Here is a 24068-nt window from a genome sequence, read left to right on the forward strand (position 1 = left end):
AGTGGTTATCTAGCAACATGTATAGTCTAGTACAGCAGTATGCCACCTATACTAACGAATGTGCACATATGTTAGGCAGGGGTTTGCCACCAACAACTAGTGTGGTATACTGGTAATACTGTAACTGGACTTTACAATCATTGCAATGGATGACATATTTCATTATGCATTAGCTTGATATATACCTCCTGTGGCTAGGTTGTGCATTGTGTAGCATACAGTGTGACATGTACTGTTGTATAGTCTTACATACTGGTTTCTCTTTCTTGCTGCGCAGAACATGGTTTGATATATAGAGCATGCCAGTTGTGGTATGAGCACTGATATGTGGTATTGAAAGTGTGTATCCTCTGACAGCCAATAGGTTGCTATATATGGCAGTTCAGTGATACCTGTACTTTAGAATGTTAAGTGTGCCACATGACTTGCTCATACATATTGTTTCATTGTCTTCCAGGGTCATGGCTCACCATCGCAATCCGACATATAGCTGAGCTGAGGATGAGCAGATCACAACCAGCTTGGTTCAGCATTACACTCTACTGTTCTCAAGAACCAGCCAGGACCAACATGAGCGGACTGCACTGTGGCAAGATGTTGTCCATCGGGTAAATGACATAGGCATGCATAACCGGCCATATGAGCAGGTACACCATCACTGCAGTGATTTACTTAGACATGTCCGGCAGCGTGTGTCTGATGTCTGTAGACAATAGCTTGCCACAGGTGGTGGGGCAGCCATCCACACCACCCTCACCAGAGTGGAGGAGCTGCTCCTTAGCCTGGTGGCTCCTGCCAACAACAACAGCAAACATGTATCATCATGGAGGCTGGAGCCACCCAGCGAGTTGACACAGAGCGTGCAGGTAACATGGCATATCTGTAGACTACTGTTACCTCTATTGGTAGATCATGCATATGTGAGATGTGTACTGTGTAGTTAGAAGATGTGGAGCCTGGTGTTGTGCAATACTGATAATTTGGAACATAATCTGTAGGCCTGTGACTGTCAACCGTTGTACTACTGTAAGATTGCAAACCAATGGTAGCAATGCCACAGTTGTTGCCACTGACAAACTGTCTCATATCCTTGTAGGTCCCTCTGGTGTGACAGCAAGGCAGCAGACCCATGCTGGTGAGTGTGTTCTACATTTAATATTGCATGATATATGTGCATGTCATAGGTGAGGTGTAGGACATGTACACATAACACACCTACGCATAATGCATGCTGTGCATGTTTGCTGTGACACTATGCACATCCCAGTAATGTGTGTAGCTGCCTCAAACACATGCAATACACAGAGCATCCCACACAATTGTGGCAAAACTGAGGTGGACATTGGATAGGCAGAGTCGATACACATGCACACAACATACACAGCATTGTCATACGCAGTACACGTTAATATGCTACACATGGCGTATTCAGACACCCGCTGTAAGGTCACACTCCAGTATCCAAAATGTCATCCACATGGCACACATAATATACCTGAGGGGTAGGGGCCTATCATGGGGCTGTGCAACACTCTGCAACACATAACACATTCATGTTAGGCAATTCTCCCTATTGGGCACCTTACAAACCCATGTAACAAATGGTTGTGAAAAGGTGAATGTAGCCATGGTACTGCAGTTCAGGTACACCATGCTAGGTGCCAGCCTGGCACACATTAGTAGCCTTGAGTGACCACATGATGCTGCATGATGCTGGCTCATGGTACTACACCCCATCCAGTTACAGTAACCACAGTACTACACATAGCATTCATTGCTATGCACCTCACTGTTGTGTGTGTGCAAACATTTGCACCTATACACAATATGCATAGCAATCACCATTTGTACAAAGTGACACATATATGTCTTGTAATGCTATGGAGTGTATAGGTCACATGACACACATTGGGTATGTGTGATGTTTAATGTTGCAGTTGTGTTGTAGCATGACATGTCATGGCTGGCACTGGCTTGTACATAATATGTCCTACACTCACCATAACCACTGTACAATGGCTATGCTGAGCAATTGTATTCCATCAGGTATACATGCACCACTCATCCTGTGTGTATACATAGCATCCATGTGCTAAACCTGTGTCCACAATTATTTGCTAAAGACACAGATGCTCTAATCAGAAATGGATATCTATGTGACACACAGATACACATGCAGCCATGGTATGTATGCCTGTGAGTAATGGTGCACAGGACATTGCAGAGCTTTCAATACTTGCACAGCAATGCTGTGTGCATGTACACATTAGAGCCATGTATAATATTCAAGGGCTGTATACACCAGCACTGCATGCTGTTGAGCAACACATGTCCCTGCTGCGGACACGCACGATATGATGACTGTTTGGTGATACTTTTACCCCCATCACAACCTATTGCTATTGTATGTGTGTGCTGGTGGTGGTGTGTGTGTGTGTGTGTGTTCATGTGTTCATGTGTGCATGTGTGCATGTGTGCATGTGTTCATGTATTCATGTGTGCATGTGTGCATCTGTGCATGTGTTCCAACATCATGTACAGGTCGCAAAGTGTGTTTCCTGTCTTCCTCTCACAGGTGCTGAAGTTGGGCTGGTTCACTGCAGCAGGGAACCTGATGTCACTGAGCAAAATAGTGATGATGAGGATAGGTGTGTTGAGGCACAGGCATGTTTGCCAGTGTCTGTCATTGAGCCAGCAAGCGACAGAACACAAGTTTCCACCCCATCCATGCACACAGTCATACTGCCAATACATCCATCACCAATGCCCTTAGCTGAGGGACAGTGTACAGTCGGCATTGGCCAGGACAGTGTGGTATCTATGGCACATGCATCCCGACACAGCAGCCATACCCAGATGCCTAGAAGGGTACCACATAGGCAGATGTCTAGGGGTTCTTGTCAGAGCACTGCTGCTCATCATGCCCCTAGGAGATGTGCCACAGTTCTTACAACCTCACGCATGTTCCAGGCTGTCATGGAGGCACAGGCACATATGGAACGGTACACCAGGCAGGGACTAAGGGCATAGAAGGCACATAACACCACTGTAATTGACAGTATCCGTGACCTAGCAGGTGCCATCCGTAAATATACTGAGGTCACTGATAGACATTGGGGTGAGACATAAGATGTCCTCCGCAATGTCATGTCCATGTGTCAGGACAGTACGGAATGGTTGAGACGTGGACATGGATGTATGCCAGCAACATCAGCAGCTGGCAGTCGCCACAGACATCTCTCAAGCCACAGCCGCATCCATAGTGCCAGTACCAGCCCCAGCAATGTTGGGGTTGGGCTGTCCATAGACCATCCTAGAAGACCACGTGCATGTGGCTCTGGACAGTCCCAGCAGAGACCTGGGTCCAGTGTACATCTGTCCACCTCTGAGGATAGTACCCAGTCTGGCTTAGTACCTGATACTGTCAGTAGCACACCTGCCAGGCACAGGTACCATGTCCGTGGCCAGACGGTGATCTGTAAAGCCTGGCAGGTACAGTCTGTGGCTGTCACACAAATCCCTGCATACGGCATCCACATGGTGGAACTGTGTGCATGCAGACACACACACACACACACACACACACACACACACACACACACACACACACACACACACACACACACACACACACACACATAAAACAGACACCTAGGGCTAACACATACCGGCACACATTGCATTAACATTGGCCCATAGCAGTACTCTTGGCCCTCACACACACACATACATGTTGATTGTATGGCTCAATGTAGGCCTCTGGCAAACCAACAACACACCCTGTGCATATGATGAAACCTGTGCCACCTCCTGTCATTTGTAACACTGATGCAGGAACAGGCTACCATGGTGCTGATGCACAGGGTGACATTACAGCAGGATAGCAATGTTAGCATGTTGTCACCAGTAGAGTGTAATGATATTCTTGAAGGAGTAGCTGAGCAGGCATGATGCATTAAAGCTATGATTGTCAATATAGTATTGTTTACACCAGTGTTAATTCCAATAGTGTATTATTTGCCCACATGCCACTTGGCTGATGTGTACATGTGTTAGAGAGTGGACAGCACGTGTGGGATGTGTGTAGCACAGATTTGCAGGTGTACATTTGTGAACATGGTGGAGGTGCACTGTCTGCATGTACATGCATAGTGGACACATGGACAGGGTGACATGCCCTGTGTTACACAGTAACACTCTATAGTTTCTATTGGTGGCCAGTATGCATTGTACTATCCACATTTTGGAACTTGAGTACACATGTGTGTATGACATGGTTTGACACTGTGCTGTGGGTGATTCTGTTACTATCTGTCATTGTTTTGCATTCTGGTAATATACATAACCTCAGCAGCCTGACCATAAACAATCGTTAGATGATGTCTTGACAACTGACACACAGATGTAGGACACACAGTAACATTTGGATCCTTCAGGTACTATACTATGCCAGTAACCAGTGGTATTCACCTGCACCCATTCCTGAGACCACTCCTGTTTGCCTTATAGCTCTCTTAGGTACGAGCAATCACAGTAGGGATATGTCCGTCCACATCTGGAAATGCATACTGTGGCCTATAATGCATTCTCCAGATGACATACACATCCTCCACAAGGGTATCATACAGATAGATACCTGTTGTCAAACCCATGCTGTAAAGCTATAAGCCAACCAGATCATAGTCATCCACCTTTACGAAACATAGTATCCCCACAGTACCACATGGGTAGTAGCCACCAACATGTTAAACAGGTACCGATGTGTACATGCAGCCAAGTGTTACATCATCTCTACTTTAGTAATCACATTTCCAAAGGTATTTAAAAATCCCTTGCTGGATCACATAAGCAATAAGGGGTCTGCATGCATATCCACAAAGGTTGTTGTACACCTATAATGAATAGCCATCATTGACAGACTTTGCTGTGTTTGAACAGGTCTGTAATATACCTCAGCCAAAACCCCTCACTCACACAATTCAATAGAAACCGTAATGAGTGTGTGTGACACGGATGACCTAGGCCAGGGATCACTGCAGTGGCTGGCCTTGTCACAAGCATACAGATGTGACCTAAGGTCTGGAAGGTGGCAGCAAACTCTGGCAAAGATGACAGATGTGTTCATGGAGAAAGCAGGGCTCCCACCTATGAAATAATTGAAGTCACATGTACGTATATGTATTTGCCACACAGCTCCCTGTCATGTGCAATGCACATTCTGTTGTCATACTGATATGTCATACAGTAGTAAAAGCAAAACACACAGCACATCGATTAACAGTGTCACACGCATAGAGCACACATGCACTCATCCAGTGCAGGCTTTAAATACCTACCTAACTACTTCTTGATACTAGAAGAGTACACATTAACACGACGCACTATACACATTACTGGGAGCTATCTTTTCCACAGGTATATTTGTAGGATGGTGACATCATCAGACTTGACAAAGATTAGTATACCACTTTTAAGGTGTTTTACTACTCTCCAAAAAGGTTGCTCTTCTCCAAGGAGATCACACACACACTTGTCAAGTGCAGGATTCAAACCCCTACCTAATTACTTCACGATACTAGAGAAGCATGCATTAACACAACACGCTATACACATTACTGGGAGTCCTCTTTTCCACAGGTATATTTGTAGGATGGTGACATCATCAGACTTGATAAAGATTAGTATACCACTTTTAAGGTGTTTTACTACTCTCCAAAAAGGCTGCTCCACTCCAAGGAGATCACACACACACGCACACACACTTGTCAAGTGCAGGATTCAAACCCCTACCTATCTACTATATGATACTACAGGAGTACGCATTTACACATCACTCTATACACATTACTGTGAGTTCTTCTTTCTTACAGGTATATTTGTAGGATGGTGACATCATCAGACTAGACAAAGTGGGTTACATTCGGTGATATTAGGTGGGCTACATAAAAGGAATGTCTAAACACTTTGGTCATGTGATCATCAAATGAGAGTTTACTATCTACCTGTGTCCCCAGGGCCATAATGACTTTCTCCGTACATACTGGATTACCACCTATGTGGTAATTTGTGTGCACATTGTTTTATCCAAAGCGGATGACTATGCATTCTTTGGCATTCTGCTTGAGGGCATTGTTTTGACACCAGGTATCTGTCTCTGTAAGACCCTTCTGGAGGATGTCTGTGTCAGCCATAGAGTCGATTATGGACCACAGTTAGCAGTCATCTGCAAACCTGTTCAGCCATACTCCTCTCGTGCTTGTCTGTACCTCTGAGCAGTATCTACTGAACAGGTGGGGTCCCAGGACCAAGACCTGTGTGATGCCATTTGTGACTGGTTTAGAGTCAGACATGGCACCCGCAACCCTGAACACATGTGTTTGATCTGTGAGCCACTTGGCCACCCATCCTGTGACATAGCTGTTAATGTTCAAGCTGGTAAGCTTGTCCATGATGACAGAGTGGGGAATGGTGTAGAAAGTCCTTAGAGAGATCCAGGTGGGATGTGTGAACTACTTTCATCCCCATCTATGTCCTTGGTAACTGTTTCAAATAAGTCAACTAGGTTTAGGAGGCAGGATCTGCCTTTAACAAGGCCAAGTTGGGTAGAGTCCAGTGTCTGGAGGTCCCCAATGTCTCTGTTTATGGGTTCCATGATAATTTGCTCCATAGCTTTGCAGACCAGGCTGAGTAGACCTATAGGGCAATGGTTACCAGGTTCTGTTGTGGCACCCCCTTTGTGGAGCTGGATGACTGTTGGTGTATGCCATTCTTTGGGTACATAACCTGTGGTACGATTGAGTCTGGACAGTGAATGTAGGTGAGGGTGTAGTTCCTTTTGGGGCTGGTGTAAGACGCAGCCTGGGACACCATCCAGTCCCATTGATGCTGTGTTCTTAGCTTTGGAGAGGGCTGTCTTTACCTGCATGTCCATGAAGTCTGGGGTTCTGCATTCTTCTGGGATGGACACAGGCCTTTTTGGGGGTGATGGGGGAGTTTGCACTGAACCTGTCCCCCAGGATGTGGGCAATGTAAGTTGGTTCAGTGTATTTCTTGCCATTTTTCAGTAGCTGACAGCATATTTGGAAGTTGCCACCTACATGTTTGGTATAGCTAACAAAGGCTTTGTGGTTGTTATTCTTACATTCCTTGGCAATTTGTCTTTAGAAACTGGCCTTGGATTATTTTATGAGCGATCATTGTTTCTTCCTAATAATGATCAGTGATGCCTTTCCTTTTGTGAAGTTTGCTCTATCATGTGTTCCTTTCCTCCTGCTGTTGTCTAGCTTATTTATGGGTGAGGACCACCAGATTGGTTTCTTATTTTTGGAGGAGTGCATCTTGGTTTTATTTGGGATGTCTCGATCAATGCATCCCTGTAGATGCTCATAGGATGCACTTGTAAATTATTTGGCAGATTGTATGGCATTATCCTATAGCAAGGGGGCTTTGGAACTTTCCACTTTGGTCTTGGGAAGTGTGCAGTTTGCTTTTGAAAATGTCTTCACAGTGGTTTCATTGACTGGGGGGGGTGGGATGTGGATGTCCAGTGTGATTACTTTATGATCTGATATTACCAGCGAGGGGTTTATCTCTGTTGTGGTACACTGGTACCCCGTGTTAGTGATGATCAGGTCCAATATGTTGTCACCTCTAGTGGGCATGGTGACCAGCTGCTCCATTGTGTTAGAGTTTTTAAACTCTAGGAAACATTGGGCAAAGGATGTTGGACACGAGTAATTTTTCCACTCAATGTTTGGGTAGTTGTAATCTCCTCATATAATGGTGTTTGATAGGACCTTTGTATTTTCCACTGTTCTCAGGACTACTGAGTGAGGTTCCTAAGACAAGGTAGGTGATCTGTAGCAGACTACAATCTGATAAGCAGCTTTGCCCAATTTTAGTTGCCCTTAAATGGTCTCCAAGGCCTCATGCTGTGCCACTAACCTGTAGGCGTGGGTATCCATAAGGTAAATGGATACACCCCTTCCTTTGGTATTTGACTCGTGGTTTTGGGTCTGAAGTTCAGAGGGAATGTGAATGTTTTATGTGGAGCATGTCCAACAGCTCTGTGTTTGAAATAGCTTTGTATGTTAGGCAGAGAACACCTCTGAGTAGGCGATATGCAAGGTAGTACAGCTGGAGCATTTTGAGATGGTCTGTGTATGGCATGTATTTCAGGCCACTAATGCTCTTTGTGAGGTATTGCTGCAAGCTTTCCAGTTGTTGTAGTTGTCTTGTGAGGTACATAGCAAAAGGGGTGTTGTACTCTATTATGGTTCTAGTGAGTGATGAGTAGAGGGGAACAATGTCCTCTTCTATTCTGCATGAGACACCTTTTGTGATGAGGTGTGCCACATAGGAGGATTTCCTGACTACTGTGGGGATGTGATTATCACAGTTGTGTCCACTGTCCACCTGTGACCCAAGGTCTCTTGTCACACTTTCAATGTTAAGTATACTACCACCTATGTTGTAGTTCATGGCTACAGAGTTTTTTAACAAAGGGGATGACAATGTACATTTTGGCATTGAGCTTGAACCCATGGCTTTGACAACAGCCATCTGTCTCAGTGAGGCCCTTTTGTAGGATGTCCACATCTTTAGTGTTTACAATTATGGCTCCTAGTTTGCAGTCATCTGGAAACTTCAGTAGCCACAGACCTTCCATGTTAAAGTTTACTTCAGGGAAGTAGATACTAAACAGGACAAGACCCAGGACTGGACCCTGTGGTACTGCACTCATCATTGGTCCAAAGTCATACATGGAGTCTGCTACTTTCACAGTGTGTGTTCTGTCAGTAAGCCTGTTGGCAACACATCTTGTGACATAGCAATTTATACCTTGTTTAGTGGGTTTATCTATATTTACAGAATGTGGGGTGGTGTTGTAAGCTGTGGCAGGATCTACATAGGCTGTGCAAACCACTTTACCCTTGTCTGCGGTTCTGGAGACTGCTTCAATGTCATCTATCAGGTTTAGGAGACATGATCTGCATTTTACAAACCCAACATGGTTGTGGTCCAGGGTTTGGGGATTACAACTGTATTTTTTATAAGTTGTATGATGATACATTCCATGGCCTTGAAGGGCAGGCTCATCAGGCTAATGGGGCACTAGTTCCTGAGGTCCATGGTGTCTCCACCCTTGTGTAGTGGGATAACCGCCGCTGTGCACCATTCAGCTGGTACAAAGCCTGAGGTGTGGCTATGACTGAACATGGTACTTCGGTGTGGTGCCTGTTCATTCTGTGGTTTGTGTAGAACACAGCCTGGGAGGTTATCTGGTCCCATGGCTGCTGTGATACTGGCTTTGGAGAGTGGTTTTTACCTGTGCAGCCATGATGACAGCAACTTTGCAGTCTTCCATTATAGTGATGTGCTCTTTCATGGGTGAGAGGGGGGTAAAGTTAACACTGATCCTATCTGCCAGGATGTTGGCAATATCAGTTGGGTCTGTATATTTAGTGTCATTGAGCTGTAACTCAGAACAGATCTGAGTGTTGCCATGACATGGACCTGTCTGTTGTGCAGAGATCTCCTGAGTAGACAGTATGCAACAGAGTACAGATTGGGTTAAATTCAGTACTGTTGCATGGGGCAACTGTTTGAGGCCAGTAATCCTCTTGTTGAGGTACTTCCGTGGTCTTTCCAGCTGCTGAAGTGCCTAGTCGGATTCATTGCAAGTGTGTTGTGGTACTCTCTGATGGGTCTGATGACTGATGAGTACAGGGAACCTCCTTTGACCTACATGCACAGACCTTGGCAGGTTGTGTGAACACATAGCATGATTTTCTGAGCACTTTGTGAATGTGTTTCTGGAAGTAGAGATGACTAACCACATTTGTCCATAGATCCCTTATTATCACCTCCATATTTAGCCTAAGTGTGTGAGCATTCCCAGCATGACCTTTCAGTATGTTGTTGCCTGACATTTGCTTCGCTTATTTGTGTGTGAGCATGCCCAGTATGACCTTTCAGTGTGATGCTGAATGAAATCCACTACATTTGTTGAAGTGTGTGAGCACGCCCGGTACAGACATTTATACTATATGTGTATGGAAACCTAGTTGTAATTTTTACAGCAGGGCTCACCTTTGTGTCATAAATCAACAAGGATCATGCTGTGCCTGCACGGCTTCCATGAGACACTTTGCATAGACTTATCAACACTTCTACATACAGGGGGGACAGCTATTCTTTGTACATTTCTACCCGGGGACACACCTGATTGTTACTGTGGGTGTTCATAGGATGAGGGGTTCACCTGATACTTATTCACATTTGCTAGGCCTCCACTGTTATGTAAGGTACTCCATTTCAGTCTGTATTGTTGCATATTGTACTGGCTTGAGGCATACTACTGTACTACAAATCTTATCGTCCACTGTCACGTATATTAGATTGCAACTTCAGAGCCTACCCAACCCACATCACACCACCTGGCCTGCTGTTCTCTGTCTGCATAGACCTGTGGGGGAGGTTACCCATATGCCTCTTTAGGGGCATGCTACAGCATTTCTTTGTGTTTGCATTAGTGTACAATTGTCCTGCTGTGGCTGTGCCAGTGAAATGCTGTCATGGCTTAGTGGTTCAGTACTGTGACTATAGTGCACAGTATCCTGGGTTTGAGCCCTGTCACTGCTTTTTATTTTCATGCTATGGCAGACCAGACTGCTTAAAGCCAGTAAAGCAGATATGAGTATGTTTACCTGACTTTGCTCAACTTTGGCCGACCTTGTCCAGCATTGCTCAACGTTGCGCGGGCAATTTTGTTTATATATATATATATATACTAAATAGTAGTAAAAGCTGCTTAGCACTGCTTTATATTGCTTAAAACATGGCAATCATGCCTCAGGTGGTGCTGCAGGGCTGCCTATGTCGGATGCACATAGTACACTCCCTATACATGTGTGGAAACAGGTAGTGTCAAGTTAGGCATCCCTTTTATTTTATGTGTGAGTCAGAGAGAGGTATCATTTCCAGGGTTCCTACTGAGCCAATGTATGTGCTATGCGTTGCCTCTTTGCCAAGGCCAAGGCATACTGGGCATGCCTCCTTCTGCCTACTGGGGCAGGCTCAGGTTGTTCCTCCTCCGAGTCACAATGTGTCTGTGCAGGCCTTGTCAATGGTGGAGGGCTGTTTGGCCATGCCCCATGCTGCTCCTGCTGCAGCTGTTTTCACAAGATCATATTATGTAGCATAGCACATACCATGACAATTTGGGTACATGTAGTTGGTGTGTACTGCAAGGCTCCACCAGATGTGTCCAGACACCGGAACCATGACTTGAGCAGCCCAAACACACGCTCTATTACATTACGTGTTTGTGCGTGTGCCTCATTATGGTGTTCCTGTTCAGGTGTGTGTGCGTTTCTGATGGGTGTCATCAGCCACAGCTCCAGTGCATAACCTGCATCCCCCACTAGGTGTCCGTGTGGGATGTCCCCATTGGCAAATGTCTGGTACAGCTGCATCAAATGCCAGATGTGGGAATCATGGTAGCTTCCAGGGCAGCCACCACACGCATTCAGTATTATGCCCTGGGCATCGCACACGACCTGGCAGTTGATGGAGTGGAAGCCCTTGCGGTTGATGTAGGCCCTACCCCGCTCACCAGCTGGTGCTTTGATGTGTATGTGCATGCAGTCAATTGCACCCACTACCTCAGGTTATTCCGCTATTTGCTGGAAGAGACGTATATTGCTGGCCTATACCTCACGGGAATTGGGGAAATATACATGATCACCGACATGTGCTGACATTGCATTCAGGAACTGGTGCAGTACCCTGGATGCTGATGCCTGTGAAATCCCCATCATATCACCAGTTGGTCTCTGGAAGGTACCTGTTGCTAGTATTCTTAGGCCAACACATATCTTGGTTTCCACTGGGATTGGTTCCCCTCTGTTGGTTCTGTGTGTGAGGCGTGGCCTGCACAGCTCAACAATTTGCTGCAGGAGGTCTCTGTCCACTCTATAATGTTCCACTATCTCTAGCTCAAGTAGCCCCTGGTAGGTTATCCTGGGTCTGTACACTCTTCTCCGTCTCCTCACTGTGGGTTGCTCAGCAGCATTCACAATGGCACCACCCTCAGCATCTTGCACATGTTGCCTTATAATAGCAATGGCAGCCCCTAACATTTTTTTTGTCTCAGTTAAGCTTTTTAAGTTTTCACTTCTCTTTGTAGACTGCAGTGTTGCAGTGTTTCTGAGAATAACATGGGGGAATGTTGTTTGCAGAGTTTTAAGTGTTGGGCTGGGCTGGGCAAGTGTACTACCTGTGTAATTGGCTGATTCTGATTGATTTCACCTGGCAGCTCTGCTAGTTCTCTTTGGTTAACTTCCTACTACTTCTTTTCCTTCCTTTTCCCTTTCTGTTTCCACAGGGGGCAGCGCCACGCAAACAAGCACAAACACATGCACACGAGCGCACACGCGTGCGCACAGGCTTACACAGGCTTAGCCGGGTTTACAGGCGCGCACACGTGCGCACACAGTGTAAGCATCTTTGCAAGAAACTTTAGTGATATCCACGGCATACACCTTTGGTTTCTGGGTTTCAGTTAAAACAACTGTAGACACACTTCTTCCAGTCCTGAGTAACACACAGCAAACACATGCCACTCTGCTCCAATAAGCTTACAGTCTTTGATACATACCCCCTCATGATGTCACCTATCATCTACTCTACTACTCCCCTAATCCTATACTTACACTGTAGGGACATGGTTCACATGGCAGGGAAAATTGGGATTCACTATCCTTATCCTCATTTGCATAGGATTGCCTACTAATGCTTGGTTACATCTCTCAAACTGAGCTTCCCCCCTTAGCAACCACTACTCAGTAGCCATTTTGTCTTCAGCCTGCCATTCACCTGCATGGCAGAGGAATATTTTTAATAAAATGCTTATTTTTGGCTTTTTTGTTTTTATTTTCTGGTTTTTATAGCGCTGCACATTTCCGCGGCTCTGCGCTACTCTAAACATCAGAGATCAGGGAAAAAAATATGTTTAATATTTTGCAACAGATTAAAATGCCAATGGCCTTATATTTGGTCACTGGCATGCTTCCTCAACTGGATGCATCCTTTATTTGGAGCTGGCATAGCTCCGTTTTGCTATTTGCAGAACAGTACTCCGTTACCAATGGAGTATATTTCTGCAAATAACTCTACTCTTACTCAGACAGGTTAGTGTTTCCTGGATCACAAATTTACCTCATTTGCATAGCTTTCAGCAGCAAATGAGGTAATTTGCATAACATAACACTGTCCGTGCAAGAGTAGTTTTAGGAGCTCTCATGCACGCTGCTGCTGGATCACTCGGCAGACATATTGGATGTCTGGAGTCTTACTCTACTCTTAGACTCCATGCAAGCCTTTGTGAATCCGGCCCCCAGGGTTTCCCAACATTTGATCCATCTGTAGGGAGTTCCTTAAGTAGATTGCTTTGCCTCCTCTATGAACAATCGACTGACAAAAATCATGTTCCACTAATCCAGGCAAGAAGACTTGGAAGATAGATGCCTTTTCTTTGGACTGGAATGTCCCTGTATGCCTTCCCACCCTTTCCACTAATATCCAGGGTACTTTTGAAGATTGAAAAGGAATCCGCCAAGATCATTTTGGTAACTTCTTTCTGGTCCAGGCAACCATAGTTCTCCCTTCTTTTGGAAATGGACAGGGGCAATTACCAAAAGCTTCCACACAGAATGGATCTACTCACACAAGAACAGGGGTGTTTGATGCACCCTGACATCAAACATCTTCAATTGACTGCCTGGATGAGAGGGTCTTAATTCCTTTTAGGCACCTGTTTTCTGATGACATGCAGCAGGTTCTAATGGAGGCGAAAAACCTTCTACAAGAAAATCATATATTAGCAAATGGAAAAGTTTTTCTAGTTGGTGCCAACAACATAACCAGCACCCATTCAAGGCTAGTTTTCTGGTTTTACAATATTTATGTGAGTTCCTATCTTATGGCCTTTCTTATTCCTCTATTAAAGTTCATTTATAAGCCATTTCAGCATGCACACACATGGATCTTCATCTTTCAAGGCAGTCACACGTCAAAATGTTTTGAAAGGGGTTTGCATAAGAGGCTTCCAAGTAAACTCATGGCCCCTCTTTGGGATCTTACTTTTGTGTTAGAGAAATTAACACTTGCTCTATTTGAACTAACTAATCTGCCTGACTTGAGGTTCTTAACACAGAAAACAGTTTTATTGATTGCTGTGTCCTCTGCAAGAAGGGTATCTTTGTTGTAAGCTCTTATGGTGAGTAAACTGTACCTAATTTTTCACAAGGACAGTGCTTTTTTAAATACTAATCCTTCCTTTTTAAGATTAAAGTATGGTTTATGTCAAACTATCAATAACACCATTTTCTTTTCTGAACCAATAAATGAGGGGGAAAGGATATTCCACACCTTGGATATCCACAGACAACCCTGGTACTACCTTTACAGAACTAAATCTTTCAGATCACTGGATCACTTATTCATTTTCTGTGAAGATAAGACAAAGGGACAACCAGTATTAAAACAGACTATTTGCAAATGCTTGTTTAAGGCTATTACCTTTTGTTATATTCACCATGACAAATCTATTCCAGGCAGGGTCAAGGCCCACTCTGCAAGGACCTTGGCTTCTTCTATAGCTTTTTGGAAAGGGTTGGATTATATACGTATTACAGAAGCTGCTACTTTATCCTCTTTGCATACGTTTACAAATCACTATAAACTGCATTCCTTCTCTAGGTCTAGATCATGTTTTGCTAGGATGATTCTCCAGAGGCTCCTGCACCCTTCTCCTTCCACCTTCGTAATATAGCTAGCTATGGTAATCTACCCATATAGCTAAGGCTACTGTGGCAGTGATCATTCAAACATCTACTGTTATGGCAAGATGTCCTTAGATTCACTGCTGCAGTATTCTTAACATATGGGATTTCCTGCCATGGAAGGTGTGATGTCTGGCCAGTCTACCAAAGACTCCTGTTGCTTTAAAGGTATGCCAAACGTCACACAAATATTCCTTGCATAGTGTAGGGCATAAAAGTGACATTCAGGCCTACCATAGTCAAAGGTTTTTTGCTGCCAGTCCGACTGTATCTTTTTATCATCGATCTGTTTACCTGCATCCATTTTCTGCCATTTGAAGACATTTTTGTTCTTTGGTGACTACTTATACCTGTTTGCTGACTTCTTTGCAGTTGCAGATAAGTGCCCCATTGTTTTTTTTTTCCATTTTTCCTTGTCTTGTTTTGTGATCCTTGGGGTTAATTTCATCCAGGAAGGTTAAATGCCAGTGTTGGGACACAGATTCCCCATAAAGACCACCATGATGTGTCTTTTTTTGTCTGGGAACTTCTCATGACCATACATCTTGTTCAATTTGTTAGGCATTCATCCTGACATCCCTAAAACACTTCACAGTAGACTTTCTTCTTTTTTCTTGTTCTTTAGCACCAGAGTTTTAAGATTCTCATTAAAGATGCAGTGGAAGTAATCTCCTGCAATGAGGGTCAGCCATTAGGGAAGTAGAAGGTGAAAAATTTACAACCAGAATATTCTGCTGTCTAGCCTCTGCCAGATGTTTCTTCAGAGGTTGTTACAAACACAAAGGTTTGCCTGTCTGTGTTGTCGGATTTCTCTGCCTCGACCATGTTGGAGGCTGGAGAGGATCTGGCTGGCAGTATGTCTGAAGAGGCTTTGCAGGCATCTGCTTCAGATCTTTAGGGGGAACCACCATTGATATTTTCAGAGAATCTTAGGAGAATTCATCCATTTTTATTTGGGGAAGAAGTTCCTACTACAGTTCTCGACTGTCCTCCTCAGTCTGAGCTATCACAGCTTTTTGGTAGGGATATTCTCTTAAAAATGAAACAAAAACTTAAACATGTTCTTTCTGCTCCTAGGCATCCACAAAGTGACTGGCAGGCCTCTATTCAGGGGCTATTTAATGCTTAAATGCCCTTAAAGCCTCCTCAAAGGGTTTCAGTTCTTGCTCCCCCTTAGTCTTCTACTCCCCTTAAAAGGCCTAGAGAACAGGATGCTTTTGTGGATAAGTAGGATTCTGAAGACAAATCCCTGACTTATTCTACTCAGATTCCTTCTGCTCTGGACTATGGGTCAGAGGAGGAGGAATCTATTAGCCCTGGTGTTTCTATTGAGGAAATTTCCTTTGGGGACATGCTATCTAGGATGACGGATTTTTGTAAGTAGGACTGTGCTCAGGTTTCTGATATTCATAAGAGGCAGTATGAATTGCTGCAGTTGGGATCTCCTAAGCCTGCAGCTATTCCTCTTGTTTCGGTGCTTTGCTAGATGCTTTTTCCAATGTCTCTCATGTGTCATCCTCTGTCCCCTGCTCCCAAGAAAGATGGCAGGTTTTATAGGGTCCCTGATGATTGTTCTTTTTTATATAAATGTACTGCTGCTGACCCCTCTATAGTGTCTGTAGCCTCTGCTATGCTGTCTCAGTTGCTTCCTTCACCCAAGTTATTGCCTTCTGACAAGGAGAGCAGAGCTGTGGAAAGGCTGGGTAAGAAGCTTTACACTTCTACTACCCTAGCTTTTAGGGCTATTAATTATCAGACCCATATGTATGTGTTGCCTCTACTTTCTGAGGCCTGTCAACTTATTTCTGATTTTCCAGACTCTGAGGGTAAAACTTCTGTTCTTTCCTTGCTAGGGACTTCCTCTCAAGTCATTTGTCATTCTATTAACTTGATTTATGATGTGGCAGATGCCTCTTCTAAAGCTGCTGCTTTTGGTTCTGTGATGAGGAGGTATTCTTGGCTTAGGCTTCAACCTCTACCTGATGATATTTAAGCTAAGTTGATGGATGCACCTGTGGATTCTAAGCTTTTATTTGGGGAAGCTGCTGCTGGCTTGTTTAGCTCCCTTCAGGATAAAGGTAAGGTCTTAAAGGAGCTTAAATATGTGTTTGTTTCTCCTGTGCCTAACTTTCAGAGAAACTATACTGCTAATTCTGCGTTTGTTCATAGGCAATCTCACCCTTCTACTAAAGATAAGAAGAGTGGCAAATGGGCTCCTCCTGTTCAGGCTCCTCATTTTTCAGGGACTCTGAAGCCTTCCTTTCTAAACAATCCAGGTGCCGTATGACTATCCATCCCTTCTCAGCCACATTCCTCTTTCTCTTTGCCCTTCCCTTTCTCTTCCTGTTTGGCTTCAGACCATTCAGGATTCATAGGTTCTGTCAATCATTCATCAGGGGTATTTCATGGTGTGGAAATCCTATCCTCCTTTTTTGGGCATTCCTCAGCCTTCTCAGGAACAACTTCCCTTTTTGTCAAAGGTTCTTCAAAATCTCTTGACTCAGGGTACTATTCAAGAGGTGTCTGTGTCCTAAAGGGGGGAAGGATTTTACTACAGACTGTTTTTAATGCCCAGAAAAGAGGGCACTTGGAGACCTATTCTAGACCTTTCTCATCTAAGCAGTTTTCTAAAATTGCCTTCCTTTTGGATATTGTCCCTTCAGATTCTGTTTCCTCTCTTGCTCCCTCAGGACTATATGGTGTCTCTGGATTTCAAGGATGCTTATCTCTATATTCTGATCCATCCTCTTTTCAGGACATTTCTCTGTTGCTTCTGGGCATTTTCAGTTCTGTACTTTGCCCTTTGGCCTTTTTACTGCCCCAAGGGTGTTCACCAAATGCCTTGCTCCTGTGACTGCTTTTTGCAGGCTTCAAGGGATCCAAATATTTCCTTACATGGATGACCTGTTGATTCAGACATCCACTCCATAGCCCCTTTTGCAAAATCTTCATTTCACCATTTCCCTTCTTCAGAGTCTGGAGTTCACTATATATTTCAAATAATCTTCTCGAACTCCACAGGAATATGTTTTTCTGGGTTGCAAGATTCAGATGGTGCCAGTGCTGACTTCCCTGCCCCCTTCAAAGGCCTCAACTCTCATTTCTTCCTTTCACACTCTTCTTCTTCTGGCTTCCATCACCACCAGGGAGTTTCTGAGAGCTCTGACATTCATGGCGTCCACCATTCTGATGCTCCCTCTGGCCAAACTTCACATGAGAAAGTTTCAGTGGTTTCTGAAGTCAGAGTGGCTTCAACATGCACATCCTCTAGACTTTCCAGTTCCTCTTCTTCCTTGTCTCAGACAGGAACTTCTGTGGTAGATTCAGCAGTTGTCCCTGAATCCAGGGATCACTTTTCATCTCCCACTTCCCTCTTAGGAATTGTTCACAGATGCTTCAGACATGGGATGGGGTGACATTTGGCTACATAAAAGTACAGGGGGTGTGGTCACCTCATCAGCAGAAGGAGCACATCTAAGTCAAAGTGATGAGAGCTCTTCTGCTGTCTCTTCCAGCCTTTCATCCTCTTTTCTCTTCAGGGCCTCTCAAGATGTTCACAGACAAAATCACAGTGATGTGGTATATCAACAAAACGGGAGGAACAAGATCTTATCGTCTTTGCCAGTTGACAGTTCTGGTATGGGATTTTGCTGTTAAGTATCAAGTGACTCTTTAGCCAGTTTATATCCCTTCTGGTTAGAACAATGTGACAGACACTCTGAGCAGGTCCTTGACTCAGTCCCATGAATGGATGCTTCACAGGGATGTGCTTCTATAGCAATAACCCACACCTGGGTGTGGGTAATGTGGGATTTATCCACGGTTGGCGTGGTTTGGTCCCGAGGGCAAAGCCCAAGGGACCAAACAAAGACAGCCGTGGGTAAATCCCGCATTACCCACACCCAGGCATGGGTTATTGCTATTATACTATGACATTATTTAAGAAAAGAAATAATTACTTTTCTTAAATAATGGCATTGTATAATGCCTCTTTGCTGCCCTTCCGCAGCTGTCTGGTATCCGGCAGTTCTGATGTACTGCGCACGCAGTACATCAGAGTTGTGGCCAAAGCAACAGAGAAAGCAAGATCTCTATTGCTTTTTATTTCTATGTTAAATGGGTTTAACATCGAGACAGTTTAAAATAAGCAACGGACATCTCCGTTGCTTATTTTAAGCTGTCTCGCTATGTTAAACCCATTTAACATAGCGAACAGTAAAAAGCAACAGAGATCTTGCTTTCTCCGTTGCTTTTTCTTAAAGCTGTCTCGCTATGTTAAATGGGTTTAACATAGTGAGACAGCTTTAAAATAAGCAACGGAGATCTCCGTTGCTTATTTTAAAGCTGTCTCGCTATGTTAAACCCATTTAACATAGCGAGGTTTAAAAAGCAATGGAGAAAGCAAGATCTCCATTGCTTTTTACACTGTGTCGCTATGTTAAAGGAGTTTAACATAGCGAGACAGCTTTAAAAAAGCAACGGAGATCTCTGTTGCTTTTTAATCTGTGTCGCTATGTTAAACTCTTTTAACATAGCGAGACAGTGTTTAAGAGACTTATACTAATGGAAAAGTCCGGCGACGGACCTTTTTCCATTAGTATAAGTCGATTTACAACGTGCACGCTGGCCAATCAGTGTGCACGTTTTGGAATATTAATGGGGGGGTCATGGTATAATGGACATTATCCACCAGTGGGGTACTCCTCAAGTGGATCCTTTTGGCTCCACTCTGAGCAGACAACTTCCTCTGTTTTGTGCCAGAGTCCCAGGTCCCCTGGTGTGGAAGGTGGATGCCCTCTCATTTTCTTGGAATGGGGTGCATCTTTACGCATTCTCTCCCCTTCCTTTTATTCTGAAAGTCATGTTTAAAATTCAACAGGATGCTCCCAAACTCTTGTTGGTGACTGCCTTTTAGGTTCATAGGTTCATAGGTTCATACTAGGCTATCTGCCCAAGGGCATTTATAAGCCTAGCCCATAGTTATGTGGCTTTCGCCACCCCTTTAGTTTGAATAAAAACTATGCCTATCATTTTTCTGTGCCTCTGTCAAGCAGTGACACTGAAGTAATCCCTGGGGTATATCTGCGATCTCCCATCCATTGGTCAAGATTCCTCTTGAACAAGGCCAGCGAGGTGCTCTGCCTCACATGTACCGGGATTTTGTTCCACAGCATAGGGAGTCTCTGGGTGATGAATCTGTCCCTCCAGCACGTTCTATTTATAACCGTGTCAAGGTTTAAGTCTCCGCCCTTGTGGTTCTGAGGGATCTAGATTTTTTGAGGTGAAGCATATTCATCAAATCTGGGTTTGACATGGCCTTATATGTCAGGCACAGGTCACCTCTGAGCAAGCGGTATGAGACTGAATAAAGCTGGAGTTCTTTCAGTCGGGCAGCATAAGACATATTTTTGAGACCCTTTATCCTTTTGGTGAGGAACTTTTGGGGCCTTTCAAGCTGCATCAGGTGTCTGGTCAGATACATTCCGAACGGGGCATTGTACTCAATCATAGGTCTAATGAGTGATGAGTACAGGGGCCTCCCTTGATCTAGATGTGAATCCCTTCATGATCAGGTGGGCGATATAGAAGGTTTTCCTAACTACTTTAGCAACATGAGTGTCAAACGAAAGACTACTGTCAACTTGGGTCCCCAGATCCCTGATGACTTTTTCTGTGCTCAGTGGATTGTCACCTATATGGTAGCTAGGGGTAACCTTGTTTTTCCCGAAGGGTATGACTATGCATTTTTTGGCGTTTAACTTCAGGCCATGGCTCTGGCACCAGTTATCCATTTCTGTGAGGCCCTTCTGGAGGATATCTGTGTCAGATGTGTTTTCGACTATGGCGCCCAGTTTGCAGTCATCTGCAAACTTTGTCAGCCATAACCCTCCTGTGTTTGCTTGTACTTCAGAAAAGTAGATGCCGAACAAGAGTGGACCCAGGACTGAGCCCTGTGGGACACCACTTGTGACAGGCTTTGAGTCTGACATGGCTCCAGCAACTCTGACCCTGTGGGTTCTGTCGCTTAGCCAGTTTGCAACCCATCTTGTGATGTATGGGTTTACATTCAAGCTGATGAGTTTTTCGATGATACCTGAGTGGGGTATTGTGTCGAAGGCCTTTGCCAGGTCGAGGTAGGCTGTATGGACTGCCTTTCCCTCATCAATGGCCTTGGTGACTGTCTCGAAAAAGTCAACCAAGTTTAAGAGGCAGGATCTGCCTTTGACAAAGCCAAACTGGGTTGGATCCAAAGTCTGCAAGTTCCCTATGTCTTTATTTATGAGTTCCATTATGATCCTCTCCATGGCTTTGCAGATAAGGCTTGTCAAGCTAATGGGGCGGTAATTTCCAGGGTCTGTGGAGGCACCGCCCTTATGAAGTGGGACCACAGTCGCCGTGCGCCACTCCTTGGGTACGTATCCTGAGGTGAGGCTAAGATTAAACAGCTGTCCTAACTGTGGGTTTAATTCCTCATTGAGTTCATGAAGCACACAGCCGGGGACACCATCCGTCCCATGGATGCTGTGTTTTTGCCTTAGTGAGGGCAGTTCTCACCTGGGCGTTGGAGATGTTGGGGGGCTACAATCCTCTGGAATAGATATCTCTCCTTTGGGGGGGGAGGGGGGAGAAGTTTGCACTGAACCTGTCAGCCAGTATGTTAGCAATGTGTGTAGGTTCAGTAATTTTCACATCATTTTGAACTAATTCTGAGCATATCTGGGAGTTTCCTCCTAGGTTTCTAACATAGCTAAAGAAGGCCTTATGATTGTCTTTAGAGTCCTTGGCGATTTTTCTCTCAAAATTTGCCTTGGATGATTTTATGAGAGCTCTTAGTTTTTACTTATAATGATCAAAGGTGTCTTACCTTTCAAGGATTTTGCTCTATCTTGTAGTAGCTTCCTCCTTTTGTTGTAGAGCTTGTTTATGGCTGGGGTCCACCAGACTGGACGCTTGCCTTTGGTACAGAGAGTCTTAGTTTTGTTTGGGATTGCCTGATCCATGCAGTCCTGTAGGTGCTGGTAGAAGGCATTTGTAAGTGATTCAGCGGTTTGAGTAATGTTTACCACTGGCTCAGGGGCCTTAAAGGAGACCACACTAGTTTTTAGAAGTGTGAAATCGGCTTTTGAGAAGTTTTTCACTGTGGTCTTTTTGTTTCAGGTGGGGCGGATGAGGACCTCCAGCGAGATTAGTTTATGATCTGATCTCACCAGTGAGGGGTATACTTCCGGTGTTGAACATTTTGATCCCATGTTCGTGATGATGAGATCAAGTATGTTTTCACCTCTTGTGGGGATGGTGACTAGTTGTTCCATGGCATTTGAGTTTATGAACTCCAGGAATCTTTGGGTTAGAGTGTTCGGCTTGAGTAGTGTTCCCAGTCTATATTAGGGTAGTTGAAGTCACCTAGTATGATGGTGTTTGGAGATACATTTATCCCTCCAATGTTTTCAGGAAGGCCATGTGAGGTTCCTGAGTTTGAGAGGGTGGCCTGTAACATGCTACAAATTGCAGAGCAGTCTTGCCTATGGTTAATTGCACCTGGATGGTCTCCGATGCATTGTGCGTTGCCACCAACCTTGAGGTGTGGGTGTCCTTTATGAATATGGACACCCCCCCTCCTTTCTTGGTGTTGTCCGGATTTTGGGGCCGGAACGTATGATATGAGGTGAAACCTGTTAGTGCTGGGGTGCTCTCAGGAGCCTTGAACCAGGTTTCTGTCACAGCACAGACATCGATGTTCTCCATATTGAGAAGGGCCTCGAGTGCGTGCATCTTGAGATTGAGACTTCTGGCATTGAGCAGCATTACCCTTAGTTTTTTCCTTTTGGTGTTCTAGGGTGGTAGGTTTAGAATTTGAGCCTTGCCTAAAAAGGCACTATGGGGTGGCAAGAGCCTTTGCCAATATCCGGAAGCCCAGGGTGACAGGTGCAAGCCGTCCCTTGCGGCAGCGTGGCTTGTCCAGCATGTCATCCCAGGCAGACAGACATTGATCCCCTTTGAATGACACCAGAATTTAAGCCAATTATTAAAGCTGATCATCTTATCACTGTATTGTGGCATCATTCTAGGTGAAGGTAGGATACTGCTCAAGGTCAGGGTCATACCTGCCTGGGCTACATAATCAGAGAGCTCCTCGACGTCCCTTTCATGTAGTCCAAGGAGGTACGCCTCAGGTCGTTGACACCAGCGTGGACAATGACTGAGTCGTACTTGTACCTGCTGTTGAGAGACCTGAGTGCTTGCGTTATGTGGCGGATTCTAGCCCGACAGGCAGCTTACTGTGACCTCCCCCTTACACAGTCTCGTGAGCGGGACGCCAGTGTGTCTGACTATGCAATCACCAATGAGAAGTGTGTCTGGCATTTTGTTTGGCCTTAAGGGCTGTGACTGTTTGACACTCTGACTGTGTGGTCTATGTGTTGCATGTGTTGGGTCGTGAGGTGGTAGTTGTTTGGGTGTCTGCTTTGGTGGCCTCTGCTGTTATGGTAAATTTTGACCAGAGCCTCGAGTATGTCTTTGTGTGAGTATGTGTATGATTTGAAGTTGTGATGGTACCATGTGTGACTGGGTATGTATTGTGTGTGGTTGCCTTCTCCTCCTGTCTGGTCTTGCCAGTCCTATGTTGAGAGAGCTCAGCCTCCAGTTTGGCCGTATAGTTGCATCTCTCGCATGTATTTGTGTTTTGTGGGAGAAGGAGAGGATTGTTCAGTGTACATGAGGCAATTGTAACATTGCCTCAATATTCCCAGGTTCACCAGTTGAGCTGGAGAGGACACTAGCAACTGATCCCTCGACATACTAGAAGTAGTAGATAAAGAACTTTCAAAGGACTCGGGAAGTGGGTTTTGGGCTGGTGGGGTACTATCTATAATAAGAGTGCTTTATCAAGGTGCAAGTATTGTAGGAGTAAGTGCTAGGCTTTACAGATAGAGAATAGTCTACTTGGGAATCAAGTAGAGATGAACTTTTCAGTTATAGGATATGCTGGTTAGATCAGCAGTACAGTTTAGCGTGTTTTATAGCAGGGGCTGAAGGGAGCTAGGAATTGGCCCAAAACGACCAATGGACTACTAGTTTCTGGCTGAAACTTCACCAAATCGGACAAAAGGCAGCTCAGTGCTTCCCACTCCCACTGGTAAGCAAAGAAACTTCCCTCCTTCCTAATAAGGCAATGGATCAGTAACAGGAACTAAAAACAAAGCCCAGGGATCAGCAACTCTG

The sequence above is a fragment of the Protopterus annectens genome, chromosome 5.part0 (genome assembly GCF_019279795.1).
Source record: "Protopterus annectens isolate FY-2018-M chromosome 5.part0, PAN1.0, whole genome shotgun sequence".
Classification (NCBI taxonomy): Eukaryota; Metazoa; Chordata; order Ceratodontiformes; family Protopteridae; genus Protopterus; species Protopterus annectens.